Below are 17,236 nucleotides of genomic sequence, written 5' to 3'. Positions count from 1 at the left end.
GGGCACCATCTTCCCACATACTTCCTGTGGTCCTTTGGATACAGGAACTTCTTTCCCTCGGGTGCATGGATACTGTAAGAGGATTCAATTCAACACTACAGCTAAGTCAATGCCTAGTCTGGGATACTGAATGGAAACCCTTATTGATATATCTTTATGTCCAGTTCATGAGTTCTGGATGACTACCCCTATATAACACCCCTCTCTTAGAATCCCCCTGACCCCACTGAGCCAAGAAGTAGTTCTGTTTTGCAAGTTTAAAAGGTTTATTTGAGAAATAAAACAAAATATAGATACCACGCTTTTATAATAAATTAATAATCGATATCGCCCTTATAAATATAATGTTAATCAACAATGGGTAATCTGACACTAGCACGCTTCTTTATAATCAATGAGGAGTTGGTGTAGGATGGATAAGGCAGCGAAAATACTTTTATGGTTTCAAATGGATGCAATGTTGAATGAAAATGCAGTACAGAAACTAACTAATATGGTTTCACAAGATATCATATGTTCACTTTTCCCCTGGTGGCAATTCACTCCCCCCCCATATGCAATGCAAGGAGATGGAAGTAACACACACCGTTCTCAGGAATGCAATCAAATACAATACGAAATTCAATTCCCACCCCAGCAAGCTTAGAGAAAACCGGTATGAGTTTTAAAACACAGGCCCAAGTGCTTTGAATGTGGTGGCAATGAAGTGAGAAATATGCTGAAAATGCTTTTAATTCCCTTATTCCCTTTAGTGGGTTCAGGGTGAGTGAGAGATACTTGGGATGAGCTCAGGCTCACTTTAGCAATGATTCAGGGATGGTTATTAAGAGGCAAACACATTTTTAGCAAAGGAAAGCAAAAAGCTGCTATCTTTTTACAGGTAAAGAAATCAGGCCAAATCGCGGCACAATTCGCGAGTGTGTGAATCGTGATTACAGCAAAAGTATAAGGAGTATAAACTGAGATTCTAAGCTTTCAGAGGAAAGTTAAACCAAGTTCCTAGGACAAACGGTTCCAGAGATATGAACGATTTTGTAAAGGTCATTTTTCGGATTTAAAGTAACTCAAATTGACAGGTGACGGCTTAGAAAATGACAGGTGACACGATTTCTAGGAGACAGTTCTAATCAGATTAAAATAGTTGGATTAAATTATTTTAGCTAAGAGTTTATTTCTGTCACAATCTGATCTAAGTACTCACTCCTAGCTTTGAAAGGACTGGACGTCGCCACGGATTGGGTCAGGATTGGCTGCGGTTCCCTCGCCACGGACAGTCTCTGCGCGCAGCGCATGGGTCAGCTCCGCTCTGCTGGGTCTGTCAGGCACCGGTTCTGCTCACAGCGTCTGGGTCAGCTCCCCGGATACAGCGGCCTGTGGTTCTGTGGTCTGCTTTCTGGGTGTCTCTGCTTTCTCTGGGTACAGCACTGCTTCTGGATCTTTTTGGCGCAGGGTTTCAGGCCAGAATCAACAGCTAAGCCCGGCTGTGAATAGTCTGCAAATGATTTTGAGGCCTGCTGAAGAGAACTCCGCTTGTGGGTTAGGCCTGTTCTTTACAAATTCTGAAGTAAAGTCTTGGTCTCTGAAGATTGATGGATTGAAGTCTGAAGTCTCCCGGCGGAGCATCCCGCGGGAAGTGAAAAAGGGATCCCCACTTGTCCTGCACTGTCTGCTTTTATGTGTTTAGAAAGTGGGTGTGTGCCTGGGTCTAGCTAAGCCTGCCCCTCTCTACTTGTCATTGGCCCAATTCTCCCCTCTCCCATGATTAGGGGAACTGAGTTGTGAGTCAGAGTGATGAGGTAGATTTTATGGCCAGAGGGCCCTCCCCTATCATCTTTACACACAAATCTATATTTGATCCAAATACATCTTTCCCAACTACACAGTTGTTTTTACATCACCTACACACATCATATATCACATGAGGTAGGCACTGTTCGGACTCTGGCGTTTCTAGGAGCTTGGGTAAAGAAATGGCAACTTATTTTCGATTTTAGTGGGTTATGGAACATTGGTTTTTCTTTAAAAATTATACACATATACACGGCCTGCCCATACATACTCCAGTAAATTCCCATGTCTCTAGCTTAAACACAGTCTGTAGTATCAATAAATAGCAGGGTTTTGCCCCAGAACATCACACAAATTGGAGTTTGGGCTTGAATTGTGGGCAAAGTTTTCATTTTAAGGATCCCCAAATTTCACATTTCTGTCATCTGGTTACCAAGATTTATCAGTGTTTCTGTAAAATATATATTTGCTTTCAATTCAAAGTACTGCAGTGTTTGAGTCCGCCCCCAAAGTTTGGGGATGACAGTGATCACATGTCTCTCCTGGCTGGCAGATCTTTGTTGACAGGAAACAGTCAAAATCACCATATCCTATTCAAGGGAAAGGTCTTTTGTGTGGGCTCCAGCAAGCTGAGGTCAACAGACCAGGGGGCCACTTTGCATTTGGTTAGCATGACCATGTGATATCCTGAGCTTTCTGAGGTGAGAAGGTTTCCCAGCCTTTTGGCCTGTTAATCAAATCAGATTGTCTCTGGGAACAGCAGGTGGTTAGATTTCTAATTAACCCACAGTCTTTTGGAGTCCCAATTGTCACAGAAGGCTGATTAGCTTCTGAAGTAGCAGTTCTCCTGTCAGAGTTTAGACCGCTAGCGCCGCCTTGAGTCCAAAGCGGGTACTGCATGCATTTTTTTGAGTTGTCTTGAACTACTGCATTTCAATAGTGGTCTTTTGCTTGATAGTATAGGACCCTTGCTTAACATTGTTTTGATGGCATCCTCACAGTAGAGTGGTGAATCGGAACCCCCCCACAAGAAGGTTGTATCTTTGGAGTGGTCTCGTGCCAACTGCGCAGTTCTCCTATTCTGGCGTGAATGTGGGCGGCGATAGCTCATCCCCACATCCACCCAGTCTATTGATTTAGTTTGTTCTGGGATAGAAAAATGGGCGGCAACAGCTCATCCCCACATCTACCCAGTCTATTGATTGAACATGGGTCAAAACCCATGACAAATCCCCCCCGCCCGACTGCGCTTTGATTCAAGTCGAGGGGAAGTCGGGTGCAAAGGAGATTTTGAGCCCTTGCGCTGGTATGTCCCCATTATCTTCTTCCAATCCTGTAGGTGGCACAGTTCAGCATCTTTTCCTCCACCCAGTTGGATCGATCGGTTCTCCTCGCCAGTCCTGATGGGAATATTGGGCGGTGCCCCGGCCCCTCGGGTCTCTGCTCCCGGTCCCCGGATCGTCCTCCTTGGTCCTGGCGTTTCTATGATTTCATCTCTCCTAGGATGATAAAGCAAAGCGGCAATACCTATTCGTAGACATTTTTCCATCACTACTAATGGTGTGGCAGACATACACATTTTATACTTTAACATACCTAACATTTTACTTTTGAGATACAAGTTATCATTCAAAGACAGTGGCTTACAAGAGTATAATATTTTAGAGACTATATGTGGGATATTTTAGGGTTGGAATTGAATTAATCTGGAGCGGTCCCCTCTGGTATTGCAGAGAACTCCTCCAGTTGCTGCAAAGTGTGCCTGGGATGTCAAAACTTTAGCTGGTTAATATGGACCCACTTGTCTTCCCCTTCCGCCAGACTGCCTTTGGGGATGCAGATCTTATAGGCAACAGGGGAGATCTTGTCCATAATTTCAAACGGTCCCTTCCATGTAGGCAAGAATTTTCGCTGTTTGGCCTGGTTCCTTTGGAAATTGTATAGATAGACCCGATCACCCACCTTATATTCCTTTCGGGTAGTTTTTAAATCATAGTGGGTCTTCATGCTCTCGGCTGATCTTTCTAGATTCCGCTTAGCATAGGCAAAAGCATGCTGAAGGTGTTTCCTTAAATTCTCCACATACTCATGAGTTATGGAGGCATTTATCAACGTTTGCTGTTGGGTTCTGTAGAGCAAATGCTGGGGAAGCGCCATCTTGCGTCCAGTCATCAACTCAAATGGTGACATTTTGGTTGCAGATGGAGGGGTAGATCTGATGGCCATTAGGACCAGAGGTAATCGGATATCCCAACTTGGCCCAGAATCTGCCACAAACTTTTTTAAGATGCTCACAATGGTTCGGTTATATCTCTCCACTGCTCCAGAAGAAGCTGGCCTGTAAGCAATATGTAGCTTTCTTTTGACCCCCAGTATCTCCCACATCTTTGTCATTACTTCACTGGTGAAGTGGCTACCTCTGTCTGACTCAATCCTTTGCGGTAGACCAAAACGGGAAAAGATGTGGTTAATCATCAGGGCAGCTGCTGTTTCTGCCTTGGCGTTTGGGGCTGGGAGACATTCCACCCACTTGGTAAACAAGCATGTAACGGTCAACATGTACTTGTTTCCTCTAGACGAGTGGATTACAGGGCCTACAAAGTCGATTTGCAAATCTGACCATGGCAGTGTCATCCCCCTCTTTTGGAGAGGTGCACGGTGTGTGAGGGATGATGGCTGAAATTGTGCACACACAAGACACCCCTTCAAGTATTGGTCGAGGTCCTGCCCCATGTGTTGCCAGTATGCAACCTCTCTTTAAGATTTCCAGTGTTGTGTGAAACCCCCTATGACCGGCGGTGGCAGCATCATGGGCGTGACTTAACATCAGGCTTCGGAATGAGGTAGGAACCACCCACTGATCATGGCCAGCTTGGGATTTCCTTACCAACAAACCGTCTTGGATTCGGAAAATTTTTGGACATTTCATCAACACTCTTAGGTCCTCTTTCCCAATGTAATCTGTGTCCGTCGGGGGAAAGTTCTCAGGGTCCTCAAGGTGTTGGTAAAATTAACCAATGATTGGATCCCCCTTCTGATCTGTAATCAAATCAGCATCAGGGGTCTCCTTGCTCCATTGGGCAGTTGAAAGATCATTGTGAGCATTTGTCTGGGACCTAGTGATCGCAGTGACCTGGATTTCCCCCAACAGGAACTCTATCTTTACTAGATCCCCTTGGATGGCCCCGGTTTTGGCCAGCTGATCAGCTAAGTCATTTCCAGTTTTGTCTGGTCCCTCTACTTTGGAATGACCCTTGATCTTTTTCCAGTAGATGGTCATCCCATTCAATGTGACCAGATCATCAATATTTTGGATTAACTTCCCATGTTTCAGGGGTTTGTTATTCGCGCATAACATGCCTCTGGTTTTCCAGTTGACCAGGTGCTCCACGAACCCGTTCCGTACATAATTCGAATCTGTGATTATGACCAGTTTGTGCAGTTGATGCTGGACAGCAGTGAGGATGGCCTGATGCACAGCCATCAATTCTGCCACCTGACTACTTCGGGGACCAATTTTGTATCCAGCGGAGGGTTCTGGGAACTCCTTCACCCATGCATTCCCTACGCCAGCCACCAGTTCTTTCTCCCCGTCATTGTCAACATGGTAAGAGCATACATCCACGTAGACAGTGGGCATTCCCTCACACTTGTCTTCTTCAAAGACTTTGTGTGGGGAATTAAGGTATGCCTCCATGTTGTCCTTGATTTTTAGACTTTCGTCCTCGAGACAGTTTTCTCTGGCACAATCATGCAAGTCAGCCAGACCTTGCGCGAGGGGACTCTTCTTGTTTTGGCCATATCTGACCTCCACAGGAAAGCCTTGCATTGACAGAATCCAGGAAGTAATTCGGGAATTACTCACATTTCCGGCCCGGATTCTGTCACTTTGGAGATATTGCAGAGGCTGGTGTGGAGTGTCCACTATGATGTGTTCCCCCTGGATAAACGGGCGGTAATTCTTCAATGCCCACACCGTTGCCAGGAGTGCCTTCTCACAATCGTTGAATTTTTTTCTCCACAGAGGATAAAGTTTTGCTCGCATAGGAGATTACTTTATTGACCTTGTCATGCTTTTGGTATAATACTGCCGTCAAGCACGTATTAGAGAACCCTGTCTCCAGGAAGAACTCCTTGTTTCTGACAGGGTAAGCTAGGCAAGGCGCTTGTGAGAGGCTTCTCTTGAGTTGTCTTACTGCCTCGGATTGTTCTGGACCACATTCCCACTTGACCCCCCCCCCTTCAAGAGATGAATCAGGGGTCTAGTGATCTCTGCGTAGCCTTCAATGAACTTTCTGCTGTAATTAGTCAGTCCAAGGAGGCTCCTTAGTTCCCGCAGAGTTGTGGGATCCTTCTGTTTCTGGAGTGCTTCCACTTTCTTTTCCTGGGGACAGAGACCCTGAGGAGTAATCTCATGCCCTTAGAAATTAACACGGGTTCTACACCACTGTGCTTTCTGAAAGGAAAGTTTTGCTCCGGCGGCCCTCAACTGCGTCAGAACATAACGGATCTCCGCTATGTGTTCCTCCACCGATGAACTTTTGATGAGGACATCATCTACATAAGCCAGGTTACCCCTCGCACCCCGGTCGGGCATGGCCTTATGTAGGAAAATATTGAATTCATTGCCGGAGTTGAGTTATCCGAAGGGAGTCCGGTTCCATGTGTACTGCTGGCCCCCAAAGGTAAAAGCCAGTTTGTATTGGTCCTCCCTACTGACAGGCACGGTCCAGTATCCATTGGTCAGGTCTATTGCTGTGAATACCTGTGACCCCCTGAATCTGGGCCAGCCCTTGGTCAATGTAGGGCAGAGGCCATCGGGAAGTATGGACCCGTTTGTTGAGCTCCCTAAGGTCGGCGCCGAGTCTCCACTGGCCGTTTGGCTTCAATATTCCCAGCACCGGATTATTGAAGGTGCTGTGGACTGGATGGATTATTCCCCCGGGACTCAAGGTTCTTAATTATTTCAGTAAGGGACTCCATGGATGCGAGAGGCAAGCGATATTGCTTCACAAACACTGGAGTCATTCCAGGGTCCGTGGGAATTGTTGTGGTGTGGATGTCGGTGCGACCACAGTCATATGAGTCTACCGCAAAGAGATCTTGGAAATCCAAGAAAACTTGTTTCAACTTTTGCTTCTGTTCCAGGGTCACACAGGCATCAGCTAGGTTGACTCTCTCTTCCACCATCTGCTTGAAGCCTGGAAAGACTTCTGGTTTGGCTATCTCAGCGGCCTCCTCCAGCTCGGTGGAGAAGTCCGTGGTCAGAGTACTGATTTGGACTAGAGGCTTCAGGTGGGAAAGGCAGCCCTCATGGACCTGGAAAATCACCTCATCCCTCCTGAAGTCACAAGTCACATCTTCCTTACCATAAGAGCAAGAAGTGTACACCAGGAAGTTCCCCCCATGCCGGGTGAAAATCCTGTCTGGTGTTGCATTGTCCTCACTGTCAAAACAGTCCTTGGGGATTGGTCCTAACAGTTCATTTCCTAAATCAATGGAGAAATGTCGGTCATCAATCGCCATTCCAATAATGGTGCCTGCGGCTAGAGTAATACTCTGTAAGTCGCTGTTATCCACCTCTATTGGAATGGTGTCATGTTCTATGTTGACTAATAGTGTTGGGTTTACCCCTAACCCTTGCTGTTGGAGAGAAGCATTTAGATGAATATAAGCATCAGGGTTTTTCAATATTTGTCCTCTTTTAACTTTCACTTCCAGGGAGAATTGTCGGGTCCTTTCTGGGATGGTGACTTCCTCTTTAATCTGAATTTCATCTGCATAAGGTAGCAATTGTGCTGACCTAAATGCTTTTTCTGAATCATCAAAGCCCATGGGATTATCTGCTAATCGGGACCAAGCTTTGAAGTTTATTAGGTCCAAACTAATGGCGAAGCGATTGAGAATGTCAGTGCCTAAGTAAAAGGCGGCAGTGACGTCTCGCACGACCCAACAATTATGGACTATGCTCTTGTTGCCAATGGAGATTTTGAGCATGCACCTGTTTGGCAGGAGATGTTTGGAATTAGGTGCTTCCAGGTCCATTTCCCATTTGTCTATCAGTTTGAATGTGGGAATGGCTGGATCTTGTGGGAGTTGGCGGAACATGGCTTCGCTGATGAAGCTCTTACCGTTGTTCACACACACTAACAGAGTCCTTCCCATCATTTAACTGAACAGGGATGAACAACTGCTCTCCAATTTGCTGAATATCAGCCAAGCTCTGAGCTGATTTCACATCTTTCTGGACTATAGGAGTGGGAGTTTCTGATTGTGGATTAGTAAAGAATTTCAGGGTGTTTCCTTCCAGTGTGGAATACCACCTTAAACTGGAAGGAAGGTTGATTTTCAGAAATAGAGAGGACCCCCCCATCACCAGTCTGTTGTCCTACTGCTATTACTGTCACGTCTGGAATTTGGTTGTTCTGGGGGTGAAATTCTACTTGGTCAGATTTTTGTTCAACCATGTGGCAGGTGCCGTTTAAACTAACATGGTTGACACTCTGTTTTAATTTTATTGGTCGGCTAGTCTGGGTCCAGAGGACCTTGTTTACGCAATCTATTAGGGGTGACAACCTTCTCAGGAGGTCATTCCCTAGTAAACAAGGGGTGCCCTCTGGAGTCACTACTATGACCGGGTGTTTCACCTTGTGTCGCCCCATTTTAATGTCCAAGTCTGCAGTCCCCTCAACTGGAATTTCCTTCCCGTCAAAGTTCTGCAGTTGTCCAGGAAGAGAGGTGAGAGGAATACGGTTATTCTCCCCCCTTCCTGCATTTAGTTCCTCAAAGGCCCTTTTGGACAGAAGGGTAGCTTGGGATCCAGTGTCCACCAGTGGCAAAATTGTACCCTGCCCCTGTACTTGTACTGGGGCATAGTAACTTCCCTCCTTCTCCTCAAGGGGGCACAGATAATGCACATTTCTGGACAACTGGTGGGCTAACTTTCTGGTTTTGGACATTGCTAGCGAAGAGATTTGGGCAGAATTCTGTGGAGAGCCTGGGGAATCTGAAAGAAAAAGTTGGCAACTGGAAATGGTTTCGGGTTCTGGGCCACCCCCCCCTTTTTGGAGGCAGTCCTCAGGATGGGTTTGACCCACGGGATTTTGGTATTGTCGGTTCTGGGATGAGATGATGGGCGGCGGTAGCTCAGTCTCCACATCTCCCCAGTCTGAATTGGCATCCCTTGGGACCCATTTTTCCTTGGGAGGAGTTCCCCCATCTCTGAAGGAGAAGATCCTTTTCCCAGGTTTCCGGTTCCTGGTTTTCCAGGGGCTGTTTACAGGTTGGGAAGGAAGCTTCCTCCAAGGCTTTACACCCCCCTTCCCCTTGTGCCTCCTCCCTGGGAACCGGTGGGTTATCGGGGTGCTGCCCCCGTCATTGTTCTGGAGCACCAGGTCCAGAGTTTGGGACGTTCTGCGGTGGCATACTCATCTGAGGGTTCTGTTGAGCCTTCAGTATGTGACCCAGATCTCGTGTCATATTTTGGACCTGGCGCTCAAGTTGTGAAACCCGCTCAGGCTGATACAGGGCTCTATTTTCTCCCCTGGGCTGATCCCGGGAAGGGTAGCTATCCCATCTCTGGTAATACCCCGGATTCGGAAGATTTGGGTACCCCTCCACCCTTGGCCTCCCCTCTCCCGGATTAGGTTGTCTGGGCTTAGGGAATTGGGGAAAGAAGGATGGATGGTTTTGGGGTTGGAAATTGGGTGGATACCTGGGAAAAAGTTCTGCCCAGGATTTGGTGAATTTCTGCCCTGCTGGGGGGAAGTTAGGAGGCAAGTTCCCCGGGGCAGGTGCTTGGCTGGATCCCCCCCCTTGGGCTGGAGGAGTCCACACATAACCCAGGATTGGTCGGTTTCCCTTCTAGCGGGGACTTACATAGTCAGGGGAGCGGGGGACCCCATTTGTGGGACTACCTCCTCGACTCCCTGTCTGTGACTGGCCCGAGGGCCTTCTGGGCTGTGAATTATTTGGTGCAGGCAGGTTTTTAGGCCCCCCCATCTCCAAATCTAAAACGGGGGCAACCTTTACCTCTGCCACCTTGGCAGCAGCAGGGGTGCTGTTGGTTTTTTTTTTTTTTTCGGCGCGTTATTTTTATTTTCGATAGGCTTCTGCACCTCATAGATCCGGGTAGCCTGTTCAATGACCCAGTCTAAAGATCTTGTCTCGTGAAAATCTCTCACGAGCTGGGTCATTATGTATTTGGGTAAGGCATGGAAAAACGTATTGATAAATTCTCTGGTGGTCTGCGCAAAAGCACGCTTTAATTCTTGCACAAACTCTTGTGGGGCCTGATCCTCCCCCCATTGCAAATTGTAGGCTGCCTTGCGAGCCTCTTGAGGATTTCTGTGCACAGAAAAATGTTTCAAGATGGCCGCCCTGTATGTGGACCACCTTGAATGGTTTTGATCCTCCAGCCCCGCAAAGAAACTGGAGTATTCTGGTGAGAAGGTCCACTTTACATATTAAATAGAGCTTTCGCTCTCCTTCAAATGGAAAGTCTCCATCATTTGCTCATAGAGCTCCAAGTGTTCCCAAACAGAATACTTGCCGTTCATATGATAAAGCATGATGACACTCCTTATTGCCTTCATTTGTTTCAATGGGTCCTTAAGCAAGGCCCTTTTTGCCTTATTGGCCTTTTTGGTTCGGGTAACCCTGGTCCATTCATCCTCCGAATCAGAAGCGCTGCTTCCAGAGGTGCCTTTCTGATCTTCCAGGTTTTCCCGGATTCTGCGAGCCTGGGAATGGCTGGCAGAATGTGGGGACCTGGTCTCCCGTGTCCTGTGACACTCAGCGGAGTCTTCAGATCCCTCCTTGCTACCAGGATTTGCTGTGTATCCCCCCCACTGACCTAACTGGGCAGAGGTTTTCAGGATGCCCTTAATGGGCCTACTCTCCTGGGGTTCCCCACTAAATTGCACTGTGCTTGGGTGCCCATACCCGGATACCCGCCCATCCATTCCTGGGAGGTACTGGCCTATGAGCCCCATGCTTTTGGCTGGATAGTAATCTGCCATCCCTGTGGCCCGGTGCTCATGTGCGCCAGGGGACATGGGGGTGGCAGAGTCCAGGGACTGAGGGAGATGAAGGCCTCCGGTACTAGGGCTCCCGAGGTTATGTTCCGGTACTTCCCTTTCCCAGCGAACCCCGTCTCTATCAGCCCCTGCTCCCTGTTGCAATGCAAGAGCCTGCGCCTTCAGTTCCTCAGTTAAGGCCTTACTAGACTCTATCAGTCTCTCCTGCATGGCTACCTGTTTCTGAAGCCTATCATTGTGCTGACAGAGAGCCTCATTTTCTCTCTGTGTCTCCTGGTTGGTCCTGGAGTACTGGGCCAGTCTTTGCTGCAGGAGGGTTACCTCCTGAGTCCCTTCCCTACTGGCCTGCTCCTTTCTTGCCAGAGCCTCCTCCACCCTCCTGGTGTGCTCTAACAAGTTCCGGTTTTCTTTTTGGAGGTCACCCAGTCCCTGGAGGGCCAGGTGATTTTCTTCCATTTTTCTTTTTAAATGGCAGACTTCCTGGCCTAAGATGTCCATTTCCTGACCAAGAGCCTGAATTTGTGACGCCAGGTCATCCCTCTGCCTTTGAAAGGCACAGCTTTCTGGCACTCTTCTTCAAACTCTGCCTGGGTATCCAGGTCTTTCAGAATCAGTTTGTTGCTCTCTGCCTTCACTCTATCTAGATGACTTTGCAGGGTGGCTACCTGCTCTGTGCATGCCCTGTTAAAGTCTAGTTGTTGCTCCAGCTTTTTCTGGCTCTGCAGGAAGGAGTCCAAACCTTCTTGGTACTCCTTCTGCAAGGCCAGAAATCTGGTATCCTGGTCAAACTTTTCCTGTTGCAGGATACACATGTCCTCTTTGATTCTAATGAGATACTGTCTGCTCTCATTTACTGACTCCTGGCACCTCTGCAGCCTCTGCTCAGAAGAGACCAGGTCAGATTGGGCCTTCTCTAACGCCATCTGTTGCCTATTTGCCAGATCATGGCCTTCAGCACATTTATTCTGTATGACTCCCATATACAGGTACAAGTATGCCGCTATCCTGGCAATCTTGTTATGTTCCTCTTTGGCTTTAGCGGCCATATATAGTTCACTCAGGGCCACATGTAGGGGACCCTGATCTCTCCATATAGCTGACCTTGTTTCAGTGACCTGTTGCGCGATTGCCTGCAACCAGACATTTTGGTCCTGATGAGTCCACTCACCTCTCACAAATAGCTTATGTAAGAGGTGCTCCCTCGCTATTTTCATGTCTACCAAGGTCGTCATTCTAGAAATTGATTTCCGTGCTGACTTACAGAAATTAGTATTTTATTTTTGCAAAACAGACTTTTCCCTTAGAGCGTCCTTTTTGAGGAGTGTTTTACAGCGTAACACAGCGTGGTGATCCGACCGGATGTATGTATCTTGTCAGTTAGCACACTGTATTAATCTGCACAAGTGATAGATCTAATCCGGAATCCCCGGCTACGAGCCCCCAATTTGTAAGAGGATTCAATTCAACACTACAGCTAAGTCAATGCCTAGTCTGGGATACTGAATGGGAACCCTTATTGATATATCTTTATGTCCAGTTCATGAGTTCTGGATGACTACCCCTATATAACACCCCTCTCTTAGAATCCCCCTGACCCCACTGAGCCAAGAAGTAGTTCTGTTTTGCAAGTTTAAAAGGTTTATTTGAGAAATAAAACAAAATATAGATACCACGCTTTTATAATAAATTAATAATCGATATCACCCTTATAAATATAATGTTAATCAACAATGGGTAATCTGACACTAGCACACTTCTATATAATCAATGAGGAGTTGGTGTAGGATGGATAAGGCAGTGAAAATACTTTTATGGTTTCAAATGGATGCAATGTTGAATGAAAATGCAGTACAGAAACTAACTAATATGGTTTCACAAGATATCATATGTTCACTTTTCCCCTGGTGGCAATTCACCCCCCCCCCCTATATGCAATGCAAGGAGATGGAAGTAACACACACCGTTCTCAGGAATGCAATCAAATACAATACGAAATTCAATTCCCACCCCAGCAAGCTTAGAGAAAACCGGTATGAGTTTTAAAACACAGGCCCAAGTGCTTTGAATGTGGTGGCAATGAAGTGAGAAATATGCTGAAAATGCTTTTAATTCCCTTTAGTAGGTTCAGGGTGAGTGAGAGATACTTGGGATGAGCTCAGGCTCACTTTAGCAATGATTCAGGGATGGTTATTAAGAGGCAAACACATTTTTAGCAAAGGAAAGCAAAAAGCTGCTATCTTTTTACAGGTAAAGAAATCAGGCCAAATCGCGGCACAATTCGCGAGTGCGTGAATCGTGATTACAGCAAAAGTATAAGGAGTATAAACTGAGATTCTAAGCTTTCAGAGGAAAGTTAAACCAAGTTCCTAGGACAAACGGTTCCAGAGATATGAACGATTTTGTAAAGGTCGTTTTTCGGATTTCAAGTAACTCAAATTGACAGGTGACAGCTTTGAAAATGACAGGTGACACGATTTCTAGGAGAAAGTTCTAATCAGATTAAAATAGTTGGATTAAATTATTTTAACTAAGAGTTTATTTCTGTCACAATCTGATCTAAGTACTCACTCCTAGCTTTGAAAGGACTGGACCTCGCCACGGATCGGGTCAGGATTGGCTGCGGTTCCCTCGCCACGGACAGTCTCTGCACGCAGCGCCTGGGTCAGCTCCGCTCTGCTGGGTCTGTCAGGCACCGGTTCTGCTCACAGCGTCTGTGTCAGCTCCCCGGATACAGCGGCCTGTGGTTCTCTGGATCTCTGGTCTGCTTCCTGGGTGTCTCTGCTTTCTCTGGGTACAGCACTGCTTCTGGATCTTTCTGGCGCAGGGTTTCAGGCCAGAATCAACAGCTCAGCCCGGCTGTGAATAGTCTGCAAATGATTTTGAGGCCTGCTGAAGAGAACTCAGCTTTTGGGTTAGGCCTGTTCTTTACAAATTCTGAAGTAAAGTCTTGGTCTCTGAAGATTGATGGATTGAAGTCTGAAGTCTCCCGGCAGAGCGTCCCGCGGAAAGTGAAAAAGGAATCCCCACTTGTCCTGCACTGTCTGCTTTTATGTGTTTAGAAAGTGGGTGTGTGCCTGGGCCTAGCTAAGCCTGCCCCTCTCTACTTGTCATTGGCCCAATTCTCCCCTCTCCCATGATTGGGGGAACTGAGTTGTGAGTCAGGGTGATGAGGTAGATTTTATGGCCAGAGGGCCCTCCCCTGTCATCTTTACACACAAATCTATATTTGATCCAAATACATCTTTCCCAACTAAACAGTTGTTTTTACATCACCTACACACATATATCACTTGAGGTAGGCACTGTTCCGACTCTGGCGTTTCTAGGAGCTTGGGTAAAGAAATGGCAACTTATTTTCGATTTTAGTGGGTTATGCAACATTGGTTTTCATTAAAAATTATACACATATACACAACCTGCCCATACATACTCCAGTAAATTCCCATGTCTCTAGCTTAAACACAGAGTCTGTAGTATCAATAAATAGCGGGGTTTTGCCCCAGAACATCACACAAATTGGAGTTTGGGCTTGAATTGTGGGCAAAGTTTTCATTTTAAGGATCCCCAAATTTCACATTTCTGTCATCTGGTTACCAAGATTTATCAGTGTTTCTGTAAAATATATATTTGCTTTCAATTCAAAGTACTGCAGTGTTTGAGTCCGCTCCCAAAGTTTGGGGATGACGGTGATCACATGTCTCTCCTGGCTGGTAGATCTTTGTTGACAGGAAACAGTCGAAATCACCATATCCTATTCAAGGGAAAGGTCTTTTGTGTGGGCTTCAGCAAGCTGAGGTCAACAGACCAGGGGGCCACTTTGCATTTGGTTAGCATGACCATGTGATATCCTGGGCTTTCTGAGGTGAGAAGGTTTCCCAGCCTTTTGGCCTGTTAATCAAATCAGATTGTCTCTGGGAACAGCAGGTGGTTAGATTTCTAATTAACCCACAATCTTTTGAAGTCCCAATTGTCACAGAAGGCTGATTAGCTTCTGAAGTAGCAGTTCTCCTGTCAGAGTTTAGACCGCTAGCGCCGCCTTGAGTCCAAAGCGGGTACTGCATGCATTTTTTTGAGTTGTCTTGAACTACTGCATTTCAATAGAGTGGTCTTTTGCTTGATAGTATAGGACCCTTGCTTAACATTGTGTTGATGGCATCCTCACAGTAGAGTGGTGATGTGGAACCCCCCCACAAGAAGGTTGTATCTTTGGAGTGGTCTCGTGCCAACTGCGCAGTTCTCCTATTCTGGCATGAATGTGGGCGGCAATAGCTCATCCCCACATCCACCCAGTCTATTCATTTAGTTTGTTCTGGGATAGAATAATGGGCGGCGACAGCTCATCCCCACATCTACCCAGTCTATTGATTCAACATGGGTCAAAACCCTTTACAATACTAGACTTCAAAAAGTCTCTGATTTCTTCATCAGTCAAGTCTTTAGGCTTCCATCCTGGTTCAACATCGATCATGATCTTCATCCCTATGGCTTTCTTTGCTGTCTTCTTTCATTGTGAGATTATTATCTTGATCACACAGAATCCAAGCATCACTAATGCTTTGCACTAATGCTGCACTAATGCTTTATCTGAGCAAAGCTCAGAGAAATTTGAACATATCTGCCATCCATTGTGGAACCCATGAGAAGAGTGTTATCATCAGCAATATCGTCTACTTATTCTATCATCTGGCCATGGAGTTTTGTCAGCATGTCTATGGCCTCTGTCAAAGTTCCGTCCTCGTCACTGTGAGAAGGTATAAATGTGCAACATGATTCTCCAATTTTGGCACAAATGCCTCTATCCAAGGCTGTAATCGTGTCCAGGACGTATCTGTTCTGGAGAGCCATTAGTCTTACAGCTCTCAGTTCTTCTCTGATTGCATTGAATCCATTTATAGTTGTGTTAATTGTCTGCAGCAATTCCCATCTGTTGATTTGTACCCACTGTCATGGGCGCTACTCCCGAGGGGCCAGGACTGGCCCAGCGCCCTCGGAAGCAGACCCGTCTTCCACTACTCCGGACCCAGCAGACCCCTACAGGGGCCCTTTGGACCGTTCATGAAGGGTTTCAGTCCCGGCGCCATAGGCGCTGGGCTCATATTGATAAACAGTGTAATAATGCTTGGGTGGACTTACCTGAGGCAGACCATGCTGCATATTTACCCAGAACAATCCAGTCTGGTTGAAGTCCCCAGCCATCAGGGCTGGGAGGAACTATTCCCTCCATTCAGGAACTCTTTTCTTACCTGGGTGGAACCGGTGGAAGAACACACACTGGAAGCACTTCTCTGCTATTTAAACCATGCCTGATGGAAAACACGTGCTTCGCGTTATTCTGCAGCAGCAGCAGGTCGCTCACCGAGTCGGCTCCTGCATTCCAGGTCCAGAGTCATCTTCAGCTTCCGCGCAGCAACCTGTGGATGAAGAAAGACACAGAACAATACTTACCAGATCCCGGAATCCAGTCACCGGCAAAACCTGCAAAGAATAAACATAAGGTTAGAAAAGTGCAACTCGCTCGAAGCCGCGCCCGCGCCGGCTTACCTGATCCATCCGTGATTGCAACGGAGCTAACCGCAGCCTTCTCTTCGGCAGCTTCTCTGCACCTGAAAGGCAAAGGACATTATTAGAGGTGCCATTAAAAGCGGCCAACGATCATTATACTTACGTGCATCGGCACGTGCAGTGGCAACGGATATAAAGCCCGCAGCATCCCGGCACCTGAAAACTAGAAAAAGGACATTATTAGAGGTGCCATTAAAAGCGGCCAACGAACATTATACTTACGTGCATCGGCACGTGCAGCGGCAACGGAAAACTACGCCCACAGCATCCCGAAGCCTGAAACAAAGGAAAAGGGACATTATTGAGGTGCCCATCTTTTAAAGCCCAAAGACTACAGTATACTTACAGGCATCCGCTCGTGCAGTAACGGCGGCATCGCTCTTCGGCATCCCAGCACCAGTGCCACAACTAAGGCCACAAAAGACTTGAGCCTCAACACTGAACTCATCCAGTGACGTAACTGGAATCCACGCACCCCTGCACCAGACGCAGGATGGAGAGCTCAGCATTTATACGCCTAAGGTGAGAGCTCGCCGAGACAAGTAGAAAGCTAGGCTGTGGGAGAAACTGGCGATTGGTGGGAGAAGAAATCCCATCAAACGGTGATTAACCCTTTTTCTTCCACCTGCAGAAAACTTACCCTGCAAGTCAGACATTCGATAAGAGGAAGCCCAGTCCTGAGAGTCGTCCGAGCTCTACGCTTCTCAATTGAAGAAACGATAGCAGCCCAGCCGGGATCAGCGCCTCCGTGGGAATCAGGTGAGCATTACACCCACTTAGTATTTTCTCCAACCTTTATTCTTGGCATAAAGATCATCGTGAATAATGATGAGGTCTGGCTGAACAGC

This window comes from Ambystoma mexicanum, chromosome 3p, assembly GCF_040938575.1.
Source record: "Ambystoma mexicanum isolate Mex_15411 chromosome 3p, UKY_AmexF1_1, whole genome shotgun sequence".
Classification (NCBI taxonomy): Eukaryota; Metazoa; Chordata; class Amphibia; order Caudata; family Ambystomatidae; genus Ambystoma; species Ambystoma mexicanum.
The sequence above is the reverse complement of the archived record's forward strand: the minus strand, read 5'-3'. Positions refer to the sequence as shown.